The sequence below is a fragment of the Bufo bufo genome, chromosome 2 (assembly GCF_905171765.1).
Source record: "Bufo bufo chromosome 2, aBufBuf1.1, whole genome shotgun sequence".
NCBI lineage: Eukaryota > Metazoa > Chordata > Amphibia > Anura > Bufonidae > Bufo > Bufo bufo.
Genome location: NC_053390.1, coordinates 837,378,182 through 837,395,812, shown reverse-complemented (window position 1 = coordinate 837,395,812; position 17,631 = coordinate 837,378,182). Strand labels below are relative to the sequence as shown.

The window sequence follows — 17,631 nt, the reverse complement described above, 5'->3', positions numbered from 1 at the left end:
GGCTGATACGTTGGCCCAGAGTTGGAGCTCGGCGAGCAATGCATTTAATATTTGAGCTGAGACCATCAGACCACTGCTCGTCAATACGGAGCAGGGACAGATTTTTTCTAATAATATGACGGATCTTATTAAATTCTGCACTGTAGCTCGTAAAAAAGACTGGGGCTCTATTCTTTGGGACTTCACAATTAGAGTTGGGACAACTACCAGCCCTGTTCTGTGGAAACATTAAATCTATCCGTGGTTTGGACTTAACTTGAGCCGCGGCCTGTGTCAGACTGCTGTTGCTGTAACCACGGGCAACAAGGCGCTCAGCAGCTAAGTTGAGCTCCTCCCTGAGGCCCGTGTCACTGGAGCAATTCCGTATATTGGGTGTGAATTCTCCCCTAGGGATATTGCGTACAACATGAGCAGGATGACATGAGGACGCGAACAAAGTACTGTTGCCCGCCGTCTCCTTGCGGTAGGTGCGGGTGACTATATTGGAGTCGATAGTGTTACCCTTTAAAGTCAAGTCCAAAAACGCAATAGATGTACGATTGAAATTCAGAGTGAATGTGAGATTCAGGGTGTTGTTATTTAGGAACTCCTCAAACAGTGGTATGGCAGTATGGTCACCTGACCAGATGAACAACAGGTCATCAATATAACGGCCATACCACCATAAGGAGGGGGCCCAAATATTGTCATCTGAAAAGAGATTCCCACCACGCCATGTAGATGTTAGCCATGGAGGGCGAGAATTTTGCCCCAATGGAAACACTGGTGCATTGGAGGAAAAAACGGTGGTTAAACATGAATACATTGTGTTTGAGTAGAAAAGAGACAACAATGCATATGTAGTCTTGGAATTCTAAGCTGAAATCAGCATAGGTATTCAGGAACCATCGTGGAGAGACTATGGCAGCATGGTGGGGAATAACCGAAGAAAATTGATTTAAGGACTGAAGTACAGTTCTAGTGTCTAGAAGGAAGCCCAGAATAGTCTGGACAAGTGGATGCAACAAACTGTCAACCCAGGCAGACAACCGCTCCGTGAAAGAGCCTATCCCGGCCACAACAGGCCGCATAGGCGGGGGGAAGCCTGCTTTGTGGATCTTGGGTAAAGAGTGGAAAATGGGAATGATAGGATGTAAAACATATATGAAATCAGCTTGTTTTTGATCCATAAACCCACTCTTAACCCCCGAGGACAACAAAGAAAACAAATCCTTTTGGAATTGGGGAGTGGGGTCATGTGACATCTCCAGATATGTGTCCGAGTCTCCTAACATGAGAAGATTTTGGGACGCATATATGGAGTGGTCCATGACCACAACCGACCCCCCTTTGTCCGCCTGTTTGAAAACAACATCTTTCATATTTTCAAGCTCCTTTAGAGCCGTTTTTTCAGCAGTAGACAGATTGCAATTACTATTAAATTTAGATCGGGGCTGACAGTTATCCCTCAAAGCAACCAGATCTCGCTTCACTGATTCCTGAAAATGATCAAGAGCCAGAGAGCGAGACTGTATGGGATAGAAATCACGATTATGAGTTGCAAAATTGTGAGTGAAATCAGACACAGACAAAGAACTGGAAACGTCCCGACACTGCTGTAAATGGGAGATGTGGACAAGTTCCTGGAAGGACGTATTCATCTGACTAGGAGAAATTGTGGCAGAAGGAGTAGAGACAGGAACAAAAGTGGCAGGGGAGGATTCACCTGTGTCATTACACGCAAAATGTTTCTTTAGGGTGAGGTCCCGAGCTAATCTGTTCACGTCAAGTAGGGTCTTGTAGATGTCAAAATGACACATTGGTGAAAAAGATAGTCCTTTAGATAGAACTTGAATCTGTGGTTGGGAGAGCATCATAGAGGAGATGTTGATCACTTGAGAATGAACTAGGTTTTTCTCTGACGCGAGGGGTAACGCCCACCTTTTCTTGTGTCTACACCCTGCTCTACGTTTTTTGCTGATAATACAATAAAAAACAGAAAACTCAAAGCCCAATCAGGCTCAAAATATATAGTAATAACAAAACATCAATGAATAGAGCATACAATACGAAAAATCAACCTCCCTCCTTTCTCATTCATAAAACAAGGGGTTGCAAACACTCAAATCACATGACTCACCTCGAGCCAATAGTATCCCACTACAATAGCTTCATTCATAGTCGAGCATCCAAGAACAGCAGCAATACACCACCTGATGACATCACACTGCAAAGAACGGCTCCCGCTATCCTACATGAATCCACCTCAGTAACGATCCACCCCCTGGCTTCCTCTTCACTCTACCAGACACGGTTTTAAATCAAATTCTACATTGTGCCCTGCTGGTTTTAAGGTCCCCAGTCTATATATCCAGCCGACCTCCTTACGATTGATATTGGCGACAGGGTCCCCTCCCCTCCAATTCCTCTCCACCTTTTCCAGACCACTAAACCTCAAGCCCGCCGGATTTTTACCATGCACAAGCTTGAAGTGCAGTGGAACACTATGGTCCTCCTTGCCTTTCCTAATATTTCCTATGTGCTCCTGCAGTCGGGTCTTTAATTTGCGAGGGTTCTGCCCACATACTGGAGCCCACAAGGGCACTCCAGCATGTAGACAAGGACGATAAAAAGAAAATGAACCAGCAGGAAATACAGTCGAGAGAAGGGCAGACACATAAGATTAAAGGAGAAATGCGAGACCATGGGGGTTGTCTACATGCTGGAGTGCCCTTGTGGGCTCCAGTATGTGGGCAGAACCCTTCGCAAATTAAAGACCCGACTGCAGGAGCACATAGGAAATATTAGGAAAGGCAAGGAGGACCATAGTGTTCCACTGCACTTCAAGCTTGTGCATGGTAAAAATCCGGCGGGCTTGAGGCTTAGTGGTCTGGAAAAGGTGGAGAGGAATTGGAGGGGAGGGGACCCTGTCGCCAATATCAATCGTAAGGAGGTCGGCTGGATATATAGACTGGGTACCTTAAAACCAGCAGGGCTCAATGTAGAGTTCGATTTAAAACCGTGTCTGGTAGAGTGAAGAGGAAGCCAGGGGGTGGATCGTTACTGAGGTGGATTCATGTAGGATAGCGGGAGCCGTTCTTTGCAGTGTGATGTCATCAGGTGGTGTATTGCCGCTGTTCTTGGATGCTCGACTATGAATGAAGCTATTGTAGTGGGATACTATTGGCTCGAGGTGAGTCATGTGATTTGAGTGTTTGCAACCCCTTGTTTTATGAATGAGAAAGGAGGGAGGTTGATTTTTTGTATTGTATGCTCTATTCATTGATGTTTTGTTGTTACTATATACGCAAATATTTTGGGCCTGAATGGGCTTTGAGTTTTCAGTTTTTTATTGTATTATGTGAACATCCAAAAGGAGGAAAAATAGGTATATATATACTAATGGGCGGTCCGTGGGAGGAACTATGGCTCAATAAGTACTGCACCTGTGAGGCAGAATATCATCGCCCCTGACGAAGCTAGACTGGCGAAACCCGGGTCGGGTGGATCTGTGATGAAAAAGACTTGTTTTTATGACAGAAATTTTAGACTTGTTGTAAGTAGAATAAAACCTGCTGATTGCGATATTACCTGGTGGAACTTCACTATTTGTACTAATACTTCCCTCTAGGGTGCAGGTGTACGTGAGTGCCCCGGCCTCTGGTAACCGATTGTTTGGCTACAAGGTGGAACAATCTGAGCATTGGAAAGAAGGGTCTGGGATTGGAACTTTGCACTCAGATGGCAGCGCGATCAACAAATTCTGGACATTTTTCACTGACGTTGAGCGCCTGCTCCTCCCACTTTATGAATGAAGCAAGCGGAGCAGGCGCGCAAGGTCAGTGAGTGACGTAACGCTGCCAGCCGCTCTGCCTGCTATGGAAGCTGGTTAGTAAGTGCTGTTCTGATACAGGGGAACAGGTTAAGGATTACGGTCTAGAAATACTTCGTGAGCAGAGGGCCGATGTATTGGGGGACACTTTTATAAGGGGGATCTGTGGATGACACATATATAGCAGTGTCATCCACAGATTTCCCCCATAACAGTGCCATCAGCAGATCCCCCACCCCATAACAATGTCATCCACAGATCCCCCACCCCATAACAATGTCATCCACAGATCCCCCACCCCATAACAATGTCATCCACAGATCCCCCACCCCATAACAATGTCATCCACAGATCCCCCACCCCATAGCAGTGCCATCCACAGATACCCCTCCCTATAACAGTGCCATCCACAGATCCCCCATAACAGTGCCATCCACAGATCCCCCATAACAGTGCCATCCACAGATCCCCAACATGACAGTGCGTCATCCACAGATCCCCCATAACAGTGTCATCCACAGATCCCCCATAACAGTGTCATCCACAGATCCCCAACATGACAGTGCGTCATCCACAGATCCCCCATAATAGTGTCATGCACAGACCACCATTAGTTCAAAACCCACCAAAAGCACACCTTTTGGTTAAAAATATTTTATTTCTTATTTTCCTCCTCAAAAACCTAGGTGCGTCTTATAGGCCGGTGCGTCTTATAGGGCGAAAAATACGGTATATAGCACATGATGACATGTATTTGGCTCAGTGTTAGTCAGGCAGAGCTCTGCTGAGGAAGGGAAAGATAGTGTAGGAAGTGAAATTTATTAAATTTTCAGTAGAAAAACTTGTCAGAGACCCAAAGGTCCTTTTAAGGACTATTATTGTGTGTGGCAGCTATATCTATTTTTAGCGCATCCTGCTCTAAATAGCGTGCAGTAGTTTGGCCGCTGCAGAGAGCGACATTATCTGCGCCACATCTCCTGTGTAACGTGTGCACTTCCCAAAAATATCAGTGACATCCAGTGTACTTTTTCCGTAGACGGTGTTCGCTGTGGACAGTGACATTACCTGGGGTACAACTCCTGTGTAACGTTTCCACATTCAAAATACCTGGGACTTTCCCTGTAATTTTATATTAGCCGCTGCTGACATCAGCGACATTATGTACGGTATTTCTCCTGTGTAACGTGTATGCATCCCAAATACATTTCTTAATTTTTTTGCGCATACACTTACAAATCCTACTGTATGTGTACGTATTAGTCTCAGTCTTTAAAAGTGTTGTACTACTCAGACAACATCGCTCCCAGCAGCGACCTGGGAGTCCAAAATGCATCCATACATCCTCCCCATGCTGTTCCCGAACCATTTCGGTGGTGTTTTCATCAATTTCTGACCTTTTCCAATGAACCAGACGCCCTCCCCTCTTCAGAGCAGGGGGTGTTTTGTTTATTGCTTGGGTTCTCCCATTGACTTCCATTGTGCTCTACTGAGCACCCGAGCATCCCGATGTGTTCGGCCAGAGCACCCAAGCTGTCACTACCCAAGCAGGTGAGCATGCAGCGCAAGTGACTCAGAGGGAACCACTGCCTCCATCTCCACTGCATACTGCTACGGTGTGTCTGGGTCCTCTGCCTCATCTTCCTCATCGCCCTGTAGCATCTCTGGCTGCTCCTGCTCCTCCTATCCTGTCACCTGTGTAGCAAAACCACCCATTTCACTACACATTGCTTGTGCTCCAATGTCATCCTCCTCCAGCCCCCACAGGGCTCATGTGGCCGTGAGATCTAGGTGCCACGTCTCCAGTCCTTTGACCAGCCAGATTTACAAGCATCTGTTCCAGGACATGAAGCAGTGGAATGACGTTGTTCATCCTGTAGTCCTGGTGACTGACAAATAACGTGGCCTCCTCAACGGGCCTGAACAAATGGCAGGTGTCACGCATGAGCTGCCACTGGCTAACATTGAAGGTACACATGGGGAATACTCCTGTCCGCTTCGATCATCAAGAAATCATTTATGCCCTTTCTCTGTTCGTATAGTCGGTCCAACATATGGAGGGTGGAATTCCAACTGGTGGAAACGTCACATATCAGCCTATGTTGGGGGATGCCGTTCTGCCGCTGCAGCTCGAGGAGGGTGTGCTTAGTGGTGTACGAGTGGCTGAAGTGCATGCAAAGTTTCCTGGCCATTTTTAGAATGTCTTGTAGATGGCTGGAAGACTTCAGGAACTGCTTGACAACCAGATTGAACATGTGTGCCAATCAGGGTGCATGGCACAGCCCACCTTGACGCAGCGCCGACATAATGTTCTTCCCGTTGTCGGTCACCATAATTCCAATTTTCAGTTGTCACAGAGAGAGCCAGGATTCAATTTCTTGCTGAAGGACATGGAGAACTTCCTCCCCTGTGTGACTCTGTTCGCCCAGGCAAACGAGGTGCAGAACAGCATGACACCGCTGTGTCCTGCACATGTAGTATGCTGGAGGAGCACAGTGAATTGTCCCTGCAGTGGAGGCTGAAGACACAGGACACAGGACGCAGATGAGGACGCAGAGGCGGACATTGTCGCAGGACCAACGGCGTTGCAACTTGGAGGCGAAAGCGGCGTCACCTGGCCAAGTTGCTGGTGTGGCTGTGCAGGAACCACATTCACCCAGTAGGCCATAAAAGACATGTACTGTCCCTGACCATAGTTACAGCTCCACACGTCAGCACTGTCGTGCACTTTGGCAGACACCGACAGGGTCAATGACTGGCCCACCTTCTGTTCTACATACTTGTGCATGGCTGGTACTGCCTTTTTGGAAAATAAATGACGGCTTGGGACTCTCCACCTCGGCTTGGCAGAAGCTATCAGTACTCTGAAAGGTGCAGAGTCTACCACTTGGAAAGGGAGGGACTGCAGCACCAGCAACTTGGACAGGAGCACGTTCGACTTCTGCGCCGTTGGATGAGTGCGTGCATACTGTTGTCTCTTGGCAATCGCTTTGGTGATCGATTGCTGACGGAATGACTGACGAGGAGTAGGAGGGTGAGGAGCAGGAGCATCAGGACCGGCAGATGATGGGAAGGACAGACAGCTTCCTTCGGCTGAGGTGGTGGAGCCTTGACTGCCAGAAACCGGGTGTGTGCCACTGAGTGATGCAGCGGTTGCTGCGGCAGGCTGGACCACCACATCAGAGCCACGGTTCTCCCAGGTCACTTTATGGTAACACTGCATATGTTGACGCAGGGCCGTAGTGCCAACATTGGCACCCTGGCCACGCTTTACCCTCTGCCCATACATTCTACATATGGCCACATTCACCTCCTCCAGTGGCTTAAAAAAAAACTGCCACACCGCCGAGTAGGTGATTTTACGCCCAACACTACGCACTGACTGTCTGCTACCGCCGTTGCCTCCTTGATCCCCTGCACCGCTACTTTCTGGGCAAGTAGGCTCCCGCGAAGTGGGTGGTCTATCCCGGGCACGTTTGGCTCCCGTCCTCCCTCTGCTGCCACCCTGCTGACTTCCGCCCACACTAGCGACTTGCTGGCTCCACCGCTGGCTCACGAGCAAGCTGCCACTCTCTTCTCCCGATGATGATGAAGCCACTTCGTCACCCAGCTCCCAAGTGCGATCAGCTACATCATCATCATCGAGTACTGTCTGCACATCACTGATGTCCTCCTCAACTGTCTCTAGGTCAGGAGCCAGACAGCTCTCAACACCAGCTCCCACGCCACTCTCCTCATGACTACTTACCCGCCTAGCAGAGGAAGCGTCTCCTCCACATCTTGGCTGGGCAGTAGCTGCTGACCATCCTCTAGTAGCTCTTCCTCGCAGAAAAGTGGAGCTGAGACTACAGCATATAATACTTTTTGCGGTGAGGGAACAGGTTGAGGACAGGTGAGGGCACAGGGCCTTCTCCCGGGCCATGCCAACTAAGGGTTGTGTCTGACGAACCCACCGACTCTTGGCTGGGGGTGTCCGATGTAAGTTACGACAAAGTCGAAGATCGAGTCAACCATTCAAGACCCGCTGGGTTGCTGGTCAAGACTAGAGATGTCCCGAACTATTCGCCGGCGAACATAGCTTGTTCACGTTCGCCGCGGCGGGCGAACATATGCGATGTTCGGTTCGCCCCTTATACATCATCATTGAGCAAACTTTGACCCTGTACCTCACAGTCAGCAGACACATTCCAGCCAATCAGCAGCAGACCCTCCCTCCCAGACCCTCCCACCTCCTATCAAAAAGCAAGGACAACATCCATCTTCGATTCATTCTGAAGCTGCAGTGTCACAAATCTGACTAAGTTGTAATCGCAATGCGATTAATACAGGTTATATTAATCGCATTGCGAATTCAACTTAGAGCCGGGTTCCTAATGGTTGTATTGCTAGGATATAACGAAGATTGAGAATATAGTGCTATATTCGTTATATTCGGCAATTCTAGAAATACAACCATTAGGAACTTAGCTCTAAGTTGAATTCGCAATGCGATTAATACAGGTTATATTAATCGCATTGCGAATTCAACTTACCACACTCTGCGTCAACTATGTAATTTTCCATGGGAGTTTTGCCATGGATCCCCCTCCGGCATGCCACAGTCTGGGTGTTATTCCCCTTGAAACAACTTTTCCATCACTATTGTGGCCAGAAAGAGTCCCTGTGGGTTTTAAAATTCGCCTGTCTATTGAAGTCTATGGCGGTTCGCCCGGTTCGCCCGTTCGCGAGCATTTGCGGAAAATCGCGTTCGCCGTTCGTGAACGGAAAATTTTATGTTCGCGACATCTCTAGTCAAGACATGACCGCTAGATGACACCGGGAGCCCAGGCCTCTCTCTGCGACTCCTGCTGCCACGGCCCCTTACTCTGCTGCGACCTGTGCCTGCGCCAGAAACATTTAAGCCTCGGCCACTCTCCTGTGCAGGGCCGGGCACTTCTGTGCCTGACATACTGCTAGATCAAATAACCAAATGTTAGATCAAATATTTTTTTATTTCGCCAGTAATACACGGCAAAGTGGGCTGTAAAATATCTCACAGCACCGTGGAATGACAATTAGGCCCTCATTTTTCTTCTATTTTTACACTAAAGGCTTTTCAACAGATAAGTGCAACGATGAACGGCAAATTTATTTGTATTTCGCCAGTAATACACGGCAAACTGGGCTGTAATTTTCTGACTTCACCACACAACGGCTAATAAGCCCTTTTTTCTTCCCACTAATGCAAGCTAAAAAAAAGTCTTTAGAACATATAACTGCACCGCACAAGGGCAAATAAGACGTAGAAATATTTCCTTGTAATAACCCCTGTTAATGGCGGTATCACACAGAACTTGCACCCCAATAATAAGAACGGTTTGCTGGAATTACAGAGCTGTATAATGGCAATGTGGATCCGCAGTCAGTGCAGCAAGGTGTAATAGGATCGCTCCTGTTCCCTAGGCTGTAACCTCCCCGACTGAACCCTGTTCTACAGAAATGCTGTTGAATGATTCCTCCCTATCCTTTCCCTACAGCTTGAATAATCTTTCCCTGAACTTGTAAATGGTTTTGTCTTAGCACAATGAAGTCTTTCCCAGCACTGTCCCTAGCGCCTGCTGACGTCTCTCCCTGCACTAAGTACACTGGTGAATGGCTGAATCCAAAATGGCTGCCGCTATTTATAGGGCTGGCTGCTGATTGGCTGCATGCACAGCATTATGGGTGATCCCGCCTTCCCAGAGTTCCTTTCTCCATGTCCTCACACGTGCAGCAGCCATTTTATGAAAAATGTGATTCGTTACTATGAAGTGCAAGTAAATTCGCATTTGGTGCGAATCAAATTTTTCCTGAAATTTGGAACGAATTCCACTTCATCAGCTTCAATTCACTCATCTCTAACAGTGACCTCAGATAGGTCATCAATAGGGATGAGCGAATCGATTTCGGATTAAACATCCAAAGTCGATTTTCATAAAACTTTGTACTAATACTGTAAAGAGCAGGAGCTCCGTACAGTATTAGAATGTATTGGCTCCGATGAGCCGAAGTTATTGCTTCGCGAAGTCTTGCGAGTCTTTGCGTAATAACTTCATAATTTAATTTGTACTGTAAAAAAACATTTCCCGAACTCGGGTTCGGTCCCAAGGTACCACCATGTTTTATCCGAAGTCGATTCGCTCATCCCTAGTCATCAATATTAAAAGCCCGGAGAACCCCTTTAAAATTGATTCAATACATTATGTGCGCCATATAGTTTACTTTTAAGAAATAAATCTCATCTGGTAAACAAAAAAGAGGTAAATGGGGTTCATGTTTTATATTGATGTCCTATTAAAGGGAACCTGTCATCAACGTTACGCTGATCTCACTGAGGGCAGCATAAAGTAGTGACAGAAATGCTGATGTCAGCGGTGTATCACTCATGAGCTAATAGTAAGTGGTTGCCGAGAACCAGGATGATAAACATTGCAGCCCAGGCCTTGAGAAGAGTCAAATCTACCTGAGAAGAGTCCTGGTTATTATAATCTCCTGATCTCCACCCATCTGCTGATGATTGGCAGTTCTCTCCTAGAGAGAAAGGGAGAAAACTAGGTAGAAGCCTGTCAGTCATCAGCAGGTAAAGCCATGAATAACCAGGACTCTTTTCAGGTGGCCGGGACTCTTCTCAAGTAGATTTGACTCTTTTCAAGGCCTGGGCTGTAATGATTATGATGCTGGTTCTCAGCAACCACTGACTATTAGCTCAGGAGTGACACACCAAGGAAATCAGCATTTCTGTCACTACTTTATGCTGTCCTCAGTGAGATCAGCGTAAAGTTGATGACGGGTTCTTTTTAATGCAGGAAAGACAGAAAGTTGGTGAAGCAGGACTGTAGACCTGATAGACTTGAATGGAGGACTGGAGTATCAGAGCTGACAGCTGTGACTGAGGATCTTCAGAGAGATGCTAACAGACTGGAAGTCGGAGTTAATATAGCTGTGTTGAATAGCAGAGTGAAATAGCAATGAGGCTGATGCAGAAGAATAGATGCACAGGGTTGACTCAACGGTGCTGGTAATTGGAATAATTTGGAGATGTAGCAGACCGAGACATCTGCTTAGTCCAGGCTGGTGGAGCACAGATCACACAGCTGAAGATGTAGCTAAGACGTAGCACCATGTGGAGTTAAAGGCTAACTGTCCGATTTTTTTATTTTATTTCTAGTTTATTAGCGCTAGACATGTATACCTGAGTTAGTCTGTCAATGATTGCCAAAAGATCTGTAATTACCTTATAATAACAGCTTTCATTAATGTCCTCTGCCCTTTCCACTGCTCCCTTAAAAGACCGTTGCTAGGGCTCATCTGTCTCCGGATAGGAAGACAGAGGGGCGGTCCTTCACACTGCAGGCCTGCATTAGGCTTCAGAGTGAGGAGGCGTGTCTCTCAGTAATCCAATCTGATTGGCTGGCAGGAAGCTGCTGGCTACAGCAAGTTTGTATGTGACCTGAGGGAATGCAGTTTTGGCCTCAGAGAACTGGCAGAGGAGCCATCTTGAGAAGATCCTCATAATGTAAGATTTAAAACAGCTATAACTAAGGGGAAAACTCAAGGAAAACAGTGGTATGTGAAGAAACTAAGATTGCTTTATGTATAATGCTGCTGCATGAGTAACATATGCTAAAATTGATTTTTTGATGAAAATATGACAGTTATCCTTTAAAGAAGTACAGTGTCTTCAAAAAGTATTCATACCCTTTGAACTTAATTCCACATTTTTTCACGTTACATCCACAAAATTAAATGTATTTTATTGGGATTTTATGTGATCAACCAACACAAAGTACAAGTCTGTGTGAGAGGAAAATGATACATGGTTTTCAAAATCTTTAATAAATGAAAATCTGGAAATTGTGTCCTGCATTTCTATTCAGCCCCTGGAGTCAATGCTTTGTAGGACCATCTTTTTCTACAGTTATAGCTGCAGGTCTTTTGGGGTATGTCTCTACCAGCTTTGTACATCTAGAGGCTGACATTTTTACCTATTCTTCTTTGCAGAAGAGCTCACGCTCAGTCAGGTTGAATGGAGAGCATCTGTGAACAGCAATTTTTAAGTCTTGTCCCAGATTCTCAATGGGATTTAGGTCTGGACTGTGACTGGGCCATTCTAACACATAAAGATGCTTTGATCTAAACCCTTCTATTGTAGCTTTGGCTGGATGTTGAGGGTCGTCATCTTGCTGGAAGGTGAACTTCCACCCCAGTCTCAAGTCTTCTGCAGCCTCTACCATGTTTTGCACCAGGATTGCCCCGTATTTAGCTCAATCCATCTTCCCATCAACTCTGACCAGCTTCCCTGTCCCTACTGAAAAAAAAAGCCTCCCCACAGCATGGTGCTGCCACCACCATGCTTTACGATGGGGATGGTGTGTTCAGGGTGATGTGCAGGATTAGTTTTCCTCCACACATAGCTTTTTGCATTTTGGCCAAAAAGTTCAACTTTGGTCTCATCTATTCCATATGTTTGCTGTGTCATTAGTACCGAAGGACCAGGAAGCTGTAAACTCTCTGTACTTACCACTTCCTGGTCCTTGGCTGTTGGCTGTGCAGGGCTGCGCACAGTGTGAGGGCGCTCTGTGACCATGCACTGGTCACATGGTTGATGACTTCACCAAAGGTCCTTCAGACTTCTTGGCTTTCTGCACTGGTCACATGGTTGATGACATCACCAAAGGTCCTTCTCCACTTCTTAAATTATCTTTTAACAGGTAGTAGCTATATAAGTGTAATTATTGGACGGGGCCTATCCTCCACTGCGGGCCCCCTTCCCCCACTGGCTGTGAAAAAATGTGGAAAAGTTCAAGTGGCATGAATAATTTTTCAAGGCACTGTAGCGGAGTTGTATTTGAGGGTTGGCAAACAGAATCTTCCCCGCAACCTGATGCACAAGAGAAGAAGAATGTCTGGCAAGAGAGCAGTGCATGGCACTGGATACAGGACAGGTGAGTTAATGAGAGCTCCCCTTACAAATTCAGAAGACTCAACTACTTGTCCACTCCGATTAGCCAAATGGTTACACAAGAGAAGATCAGCAGAGATGAGTAAGAGGGACTGTCCTGTTTATTTAATTTTTCCACAGATGAATAACTATATGAATAAAGTCCATCACACGGATTATAACGGAGACGACATCTTTTTCAATGAGCGAGGAGAGCTGGCGTCTTATTGGCTGCTAGCAAACTGGGCGATATACAAAAATGGAAGTGACTATGACTTTGTAGTAAAACCTCTGGTGTCCTTTGAAGAAACAAGAAAAGAGAAATTTCCTGGCATTGATGAAGGAGAAATCAAGTGGAAAAACGGCACAGTAAGTACCTATGATAGATAGATGGATGAATGGTCAGACAGACAGACGGATAAATACATAATCGAGATGAGCAAATTGATTCTAAACAAATTCATTACAAATTTTACAAAAATGAATCTGCCAAACAAATACGAAGTTTTGGTCATTAATTTGATATGAATTGTGTAAAAACGGGAGCCAGCACCATTTTGACAGGGAAAACTAGAAGGGAGGAAGAAGATGGACAATCACATGACAGTGAGGGGGTTCAGAGGCTGACAGGCAGCCTGATCAGCCAATCAGGGGCAGGATTCAGGAAGGTCCTTTTGCTGAGAACATCATCTAACACTGGGCGTCACTCAATATCAGGCAACATATGTCCAGGCTGGATTGTATCAGAATAACATTCTATAGTGAATATTAAACACACAATGTGTACAGCATATTACATAAAAAACTATGTGAGTTGACACAATGTTAAAAATCAATTACACTAAAAGTCAATTGTACCAAGGAGAGGCTGTTCACAGTGGCTATGAATATGTCCTGAAATATGTAGCCCAAAAAAATCAAGTCAGATGAGGTATACCGTATTTTTTGCCCTATAAGACGCACCGGCCCATAAGACGCACCTAGGTTTTTGGGGAGGAAAATAAGAAAAAAAAAATTTTAACCAAAAGGTGTGCTTTTGGTGGGTTTGGAACTAATGGTGGTCTGTGGATGACGGACACTGTTATGGGGGGGATCTGTGGATGACGGACACTGTTATGGGGGGGATCTGTGGATGACGGACACTGTTATGGGGGGATCTGTGGATGACGGACACTGTTATGGGGGGATCTGTGGATGACGGACACTGTTATGGGGGGGATCTGTGGATGACGGACACTGTTATGGGGGGATCTGTGGATGACGGACACTGTTATGGGGGGATCTGTGGATGACGGACACTGTTATGGGGGGGATCTGTGGATGACGGACACTGTTATGGGGGGATCTGTGGATGACGGACACTGTTATGGGGGGATCTGTGGATGACAGACACTTATGGGGGGATCTGTGGATGACAGACACTTATGGGGGGATCTGTGGATGACGGACACTTATGGGGGGATCTGTGGATGACGGACACTTATGGGGGATCTATGGATGACGGACACTTATGGGGGGATCTGTGGATGACGGACACTTATGGGGGATCTGTGGATGACGGACACTTATTGGGGGATCTGTGGATGACGGACACTGTTACAGGGGGGGGATCTGTGGATGACGGACACTGTTACAGGGGGGGGATCTGTGGCTGGAACTGTTATATATGTGCCCTCCACAGACCCCCCACCCCATAACAGTGCCATCCACAGACCCCCCCCCACCCCTTGACTGTGCCATCCACAGATTCCGTGTGCCCCCCCCCCCAGTATACAAATATAAAATGTATTATTGAATTAAAAGTTATTAAACATGCCCCCCTCACTCCTAATAGTACCGTATATCCTAATTGCTTCTGTACAATGCCGGCAGGCGGGCTGGGCGGGCGGCAGCGTCACTCACTGACGTCACCTGCCTGCGCCGCCTGCTTCATTCATAAAGGAGGCGGCGCAGGCACGTGACATGAGGGAGTTACGCTGCCGCCCGCCCGGCCTGCCTGCCGGCATTATACAGAAGAAATTAGGATATACGGTACTATTAGTAGTGAGGGGGGCATGTTTAATAACTTTTAATTCAATAATACATTTTATATTAGAATACCGGAGCGGTGGGGCGGGGCTATAGTACAGTGACCGCACCGCCCCACCGCTATTGCCGGCCCCCAGCTCCTCCTCCCAGTCCCTCCCCCGGCCCCCGCTCCGTACATCGCATCCAGCGATGTTAAACTGTCAGCATTCGCCCCATAAGACGCAGCGGCATTTTCCTCCCATTTTTGGGGAGGAAAAAGTGTGTCTTATAGGGCGAAAAATACGGTATATCACAATAGGCTCGGCGTCAGAGTCATGTAATTGGATATATTGTCTGAAGCAACTATACTCCTATTAACATGGTACTTTGCCACTCCTGCGCCTTTTGCTGTTGCTGGTCCGCTTGCGCACGAGCACAGTCATCACTACACCAAGATTGACCCATAGAGGAATAAAATTTATGTCATGAGTCTCTTTGCGGTTGTCTAAAATCTATTCCATACACGTCCCCTGATAGGGGGCTACGGAACATGCGGCGGGAAGAGCCGCTGAGCTCCCAGCAGGCGCACTGGATCCATTGTCCCCTCGCTTGCAGGGTCACACAGGAGCTAGACACATGGATTGCAAGGTGAATTGAAACTTTGGTTATATGTATAGGTATGGGTTCTGGTTATATGTATAGATATGGGTTCTGGTTATATGTATAGATATGGGTTCTGGTTATATGTATAGTTATGGGTTCTGGTTATATGTATAGGTATGGGTTCTGGTTATATGTATAGTTATGGGTTCTGGTTATATGTATAGGTATGGGTTCTGGTTATATGTATAGATATGGGTTCTGGTTATATGTATAGGTATGGGTTCTGGTTATATGTATAGGTATGGGTTCTGGTTATATGTATAGGTATGGGTTCTGGTTATATGTATAGATATGGGTTCTGGTTATATGTATAGGTATGGGTTCTGGTTATATGTATAGGTATGGGTTCTGGTTATATGTATAGGTATGGGTTCTGGTTATATGTATAGGTATGGGTTCTGGTTATATGTATAGATATGGGTTCTGGTTATATTTATAGATATGGGTTCTGGTTATATGTATAGATATGGGTTCTGGTTATATGTATAGGTATGGGTTCTGGTTATATGTATAGATATGGGTTCTGGTTATATGTATAGGTATGGGTTCTGGTTATATGTATAGGTATGGGTTCTGGTTATATGTATAGATATTGGTTCTGTTTATAGGTATGGGTTCTGGTTATATGTATAGGTATGGGTTCTGTTTATAGGTATAGGTTCTGGTTATATGTATAGATACGGGTTCTGGTTATATGTATAGGTATGGGTTCTGGTTATATGTATAGGTATGGGTTCTGGTTATATGTATAGATATGGGTTCTGGTTATATGTATAGGTATGGGTTCTGGTTATATGTATAGGTATGGGTTCTGGTTATATGTATAGGTATGGGTTCTGGTTATATGTATAGATATGGGTTCTGGTTATATGTATAGATATTGGTTCTGCTTATAGGTATAGGTTCTGGTTATATGTATATATACGGGTTCTGTTTATATGTATAGGTATGGGTTCTGGTTATAGGTATGGGTTCTGTTTATATGTATAGGTATGGGTTCTGGTTATATGTACAGGTATGGGTTCTGGTTATATGTATAGATATGGGTTCTGGTTATATGTATAGGTATGGGTTCTGGTTATATGTATAGGTATGGGTTCTGGTTATATGTATAGATATGGGTTCTGGTTATATGTATAGGTATGGGTTCTGGTTATATGTATAGGTATGGGTTCTGGTTATATGTATAGGTATGGGTTCTGGTTATATGTATAGATATGGGTTCTGGTTATATGTATAGATATGGGTTCTGGTTATATGTATAGATATTGGTTCTGTTTATAGGTATAGGTTCTGGTTATATGTATATATACGGGTTCTGTTTATATGTATAGGTATGGGTTCTGGTTATAGGTATGGGTTCTGTTTATATGTATAGGTATGGGTTCTGGTTATATGTACAGGTATGGGTTCTGGTTATATGTATAGATATTGGTTCTGTTTATAGGTATGGGTTCTGTTTATATGTATAGGTATGGGTTCTGGTTATAGGTATAGTTATGGGTTCTGGTTATATGTATAGGTATGTGTTCTGGTTATATGTATAGTTATGGGTTCTGGTTATATGTATAGGTATGGGTTCTGGTTATATTTATAGGTATGGGTTCTGGTTATATGTATAGGTATGGGTTCTGGTTATATGTATAGGTATGGGTTCTGGTTATGGTTATAGATATGGGTTCTGGTTATATGTATAGGTATGGGTTCTGGTTATATGTATAGATATGGGTTCTGGTTATATGTATAGATATGGGTTCTGGTTATATGTATAGATATGGGCTCTGGTTATATGTATAGATATGGGTTCTGGTTATATGTATAGGTATGGGTACTGGTTATATGTATAGATATGGGTTCTGGTTATAGGTATAGGTATGGGTTCTGGTTATATGTATAGATATGGGTTCTGGTTATATGTATAGATATGGGTTCTGGTTATATGTATAGGTCTGGGTTCTGGTTATATGTATATACACGGGTTCTGGTTATATGTATAGGTATGGGTTCTGGTTATATGTATAGGCATGGGTTCTGGTTATATGTATAGATATGGGTTCTGGTTATATGTATAGGTATGGGTTCTGGTTATATGTACAGGTATGGGCTCTGGTTATATGTATAGATATGGGTTCTGGTTATATGTATAGATATGGGTTCTGGTTATATGTACAGGTATGGGTTCTGGTTATATGTA

The 17,631-nt window shown here is 45.2% G+C and overlaps 1 pseudogene; it reads left to right on the top strand.

Moving 5' to 3' along the window:
- Positions 1 to 17,631, top strand: part of LOC120991108 — a 37,566-nt pseudogene that overhangs the window by 8,378 nt on the left and 11,557 nt on the right.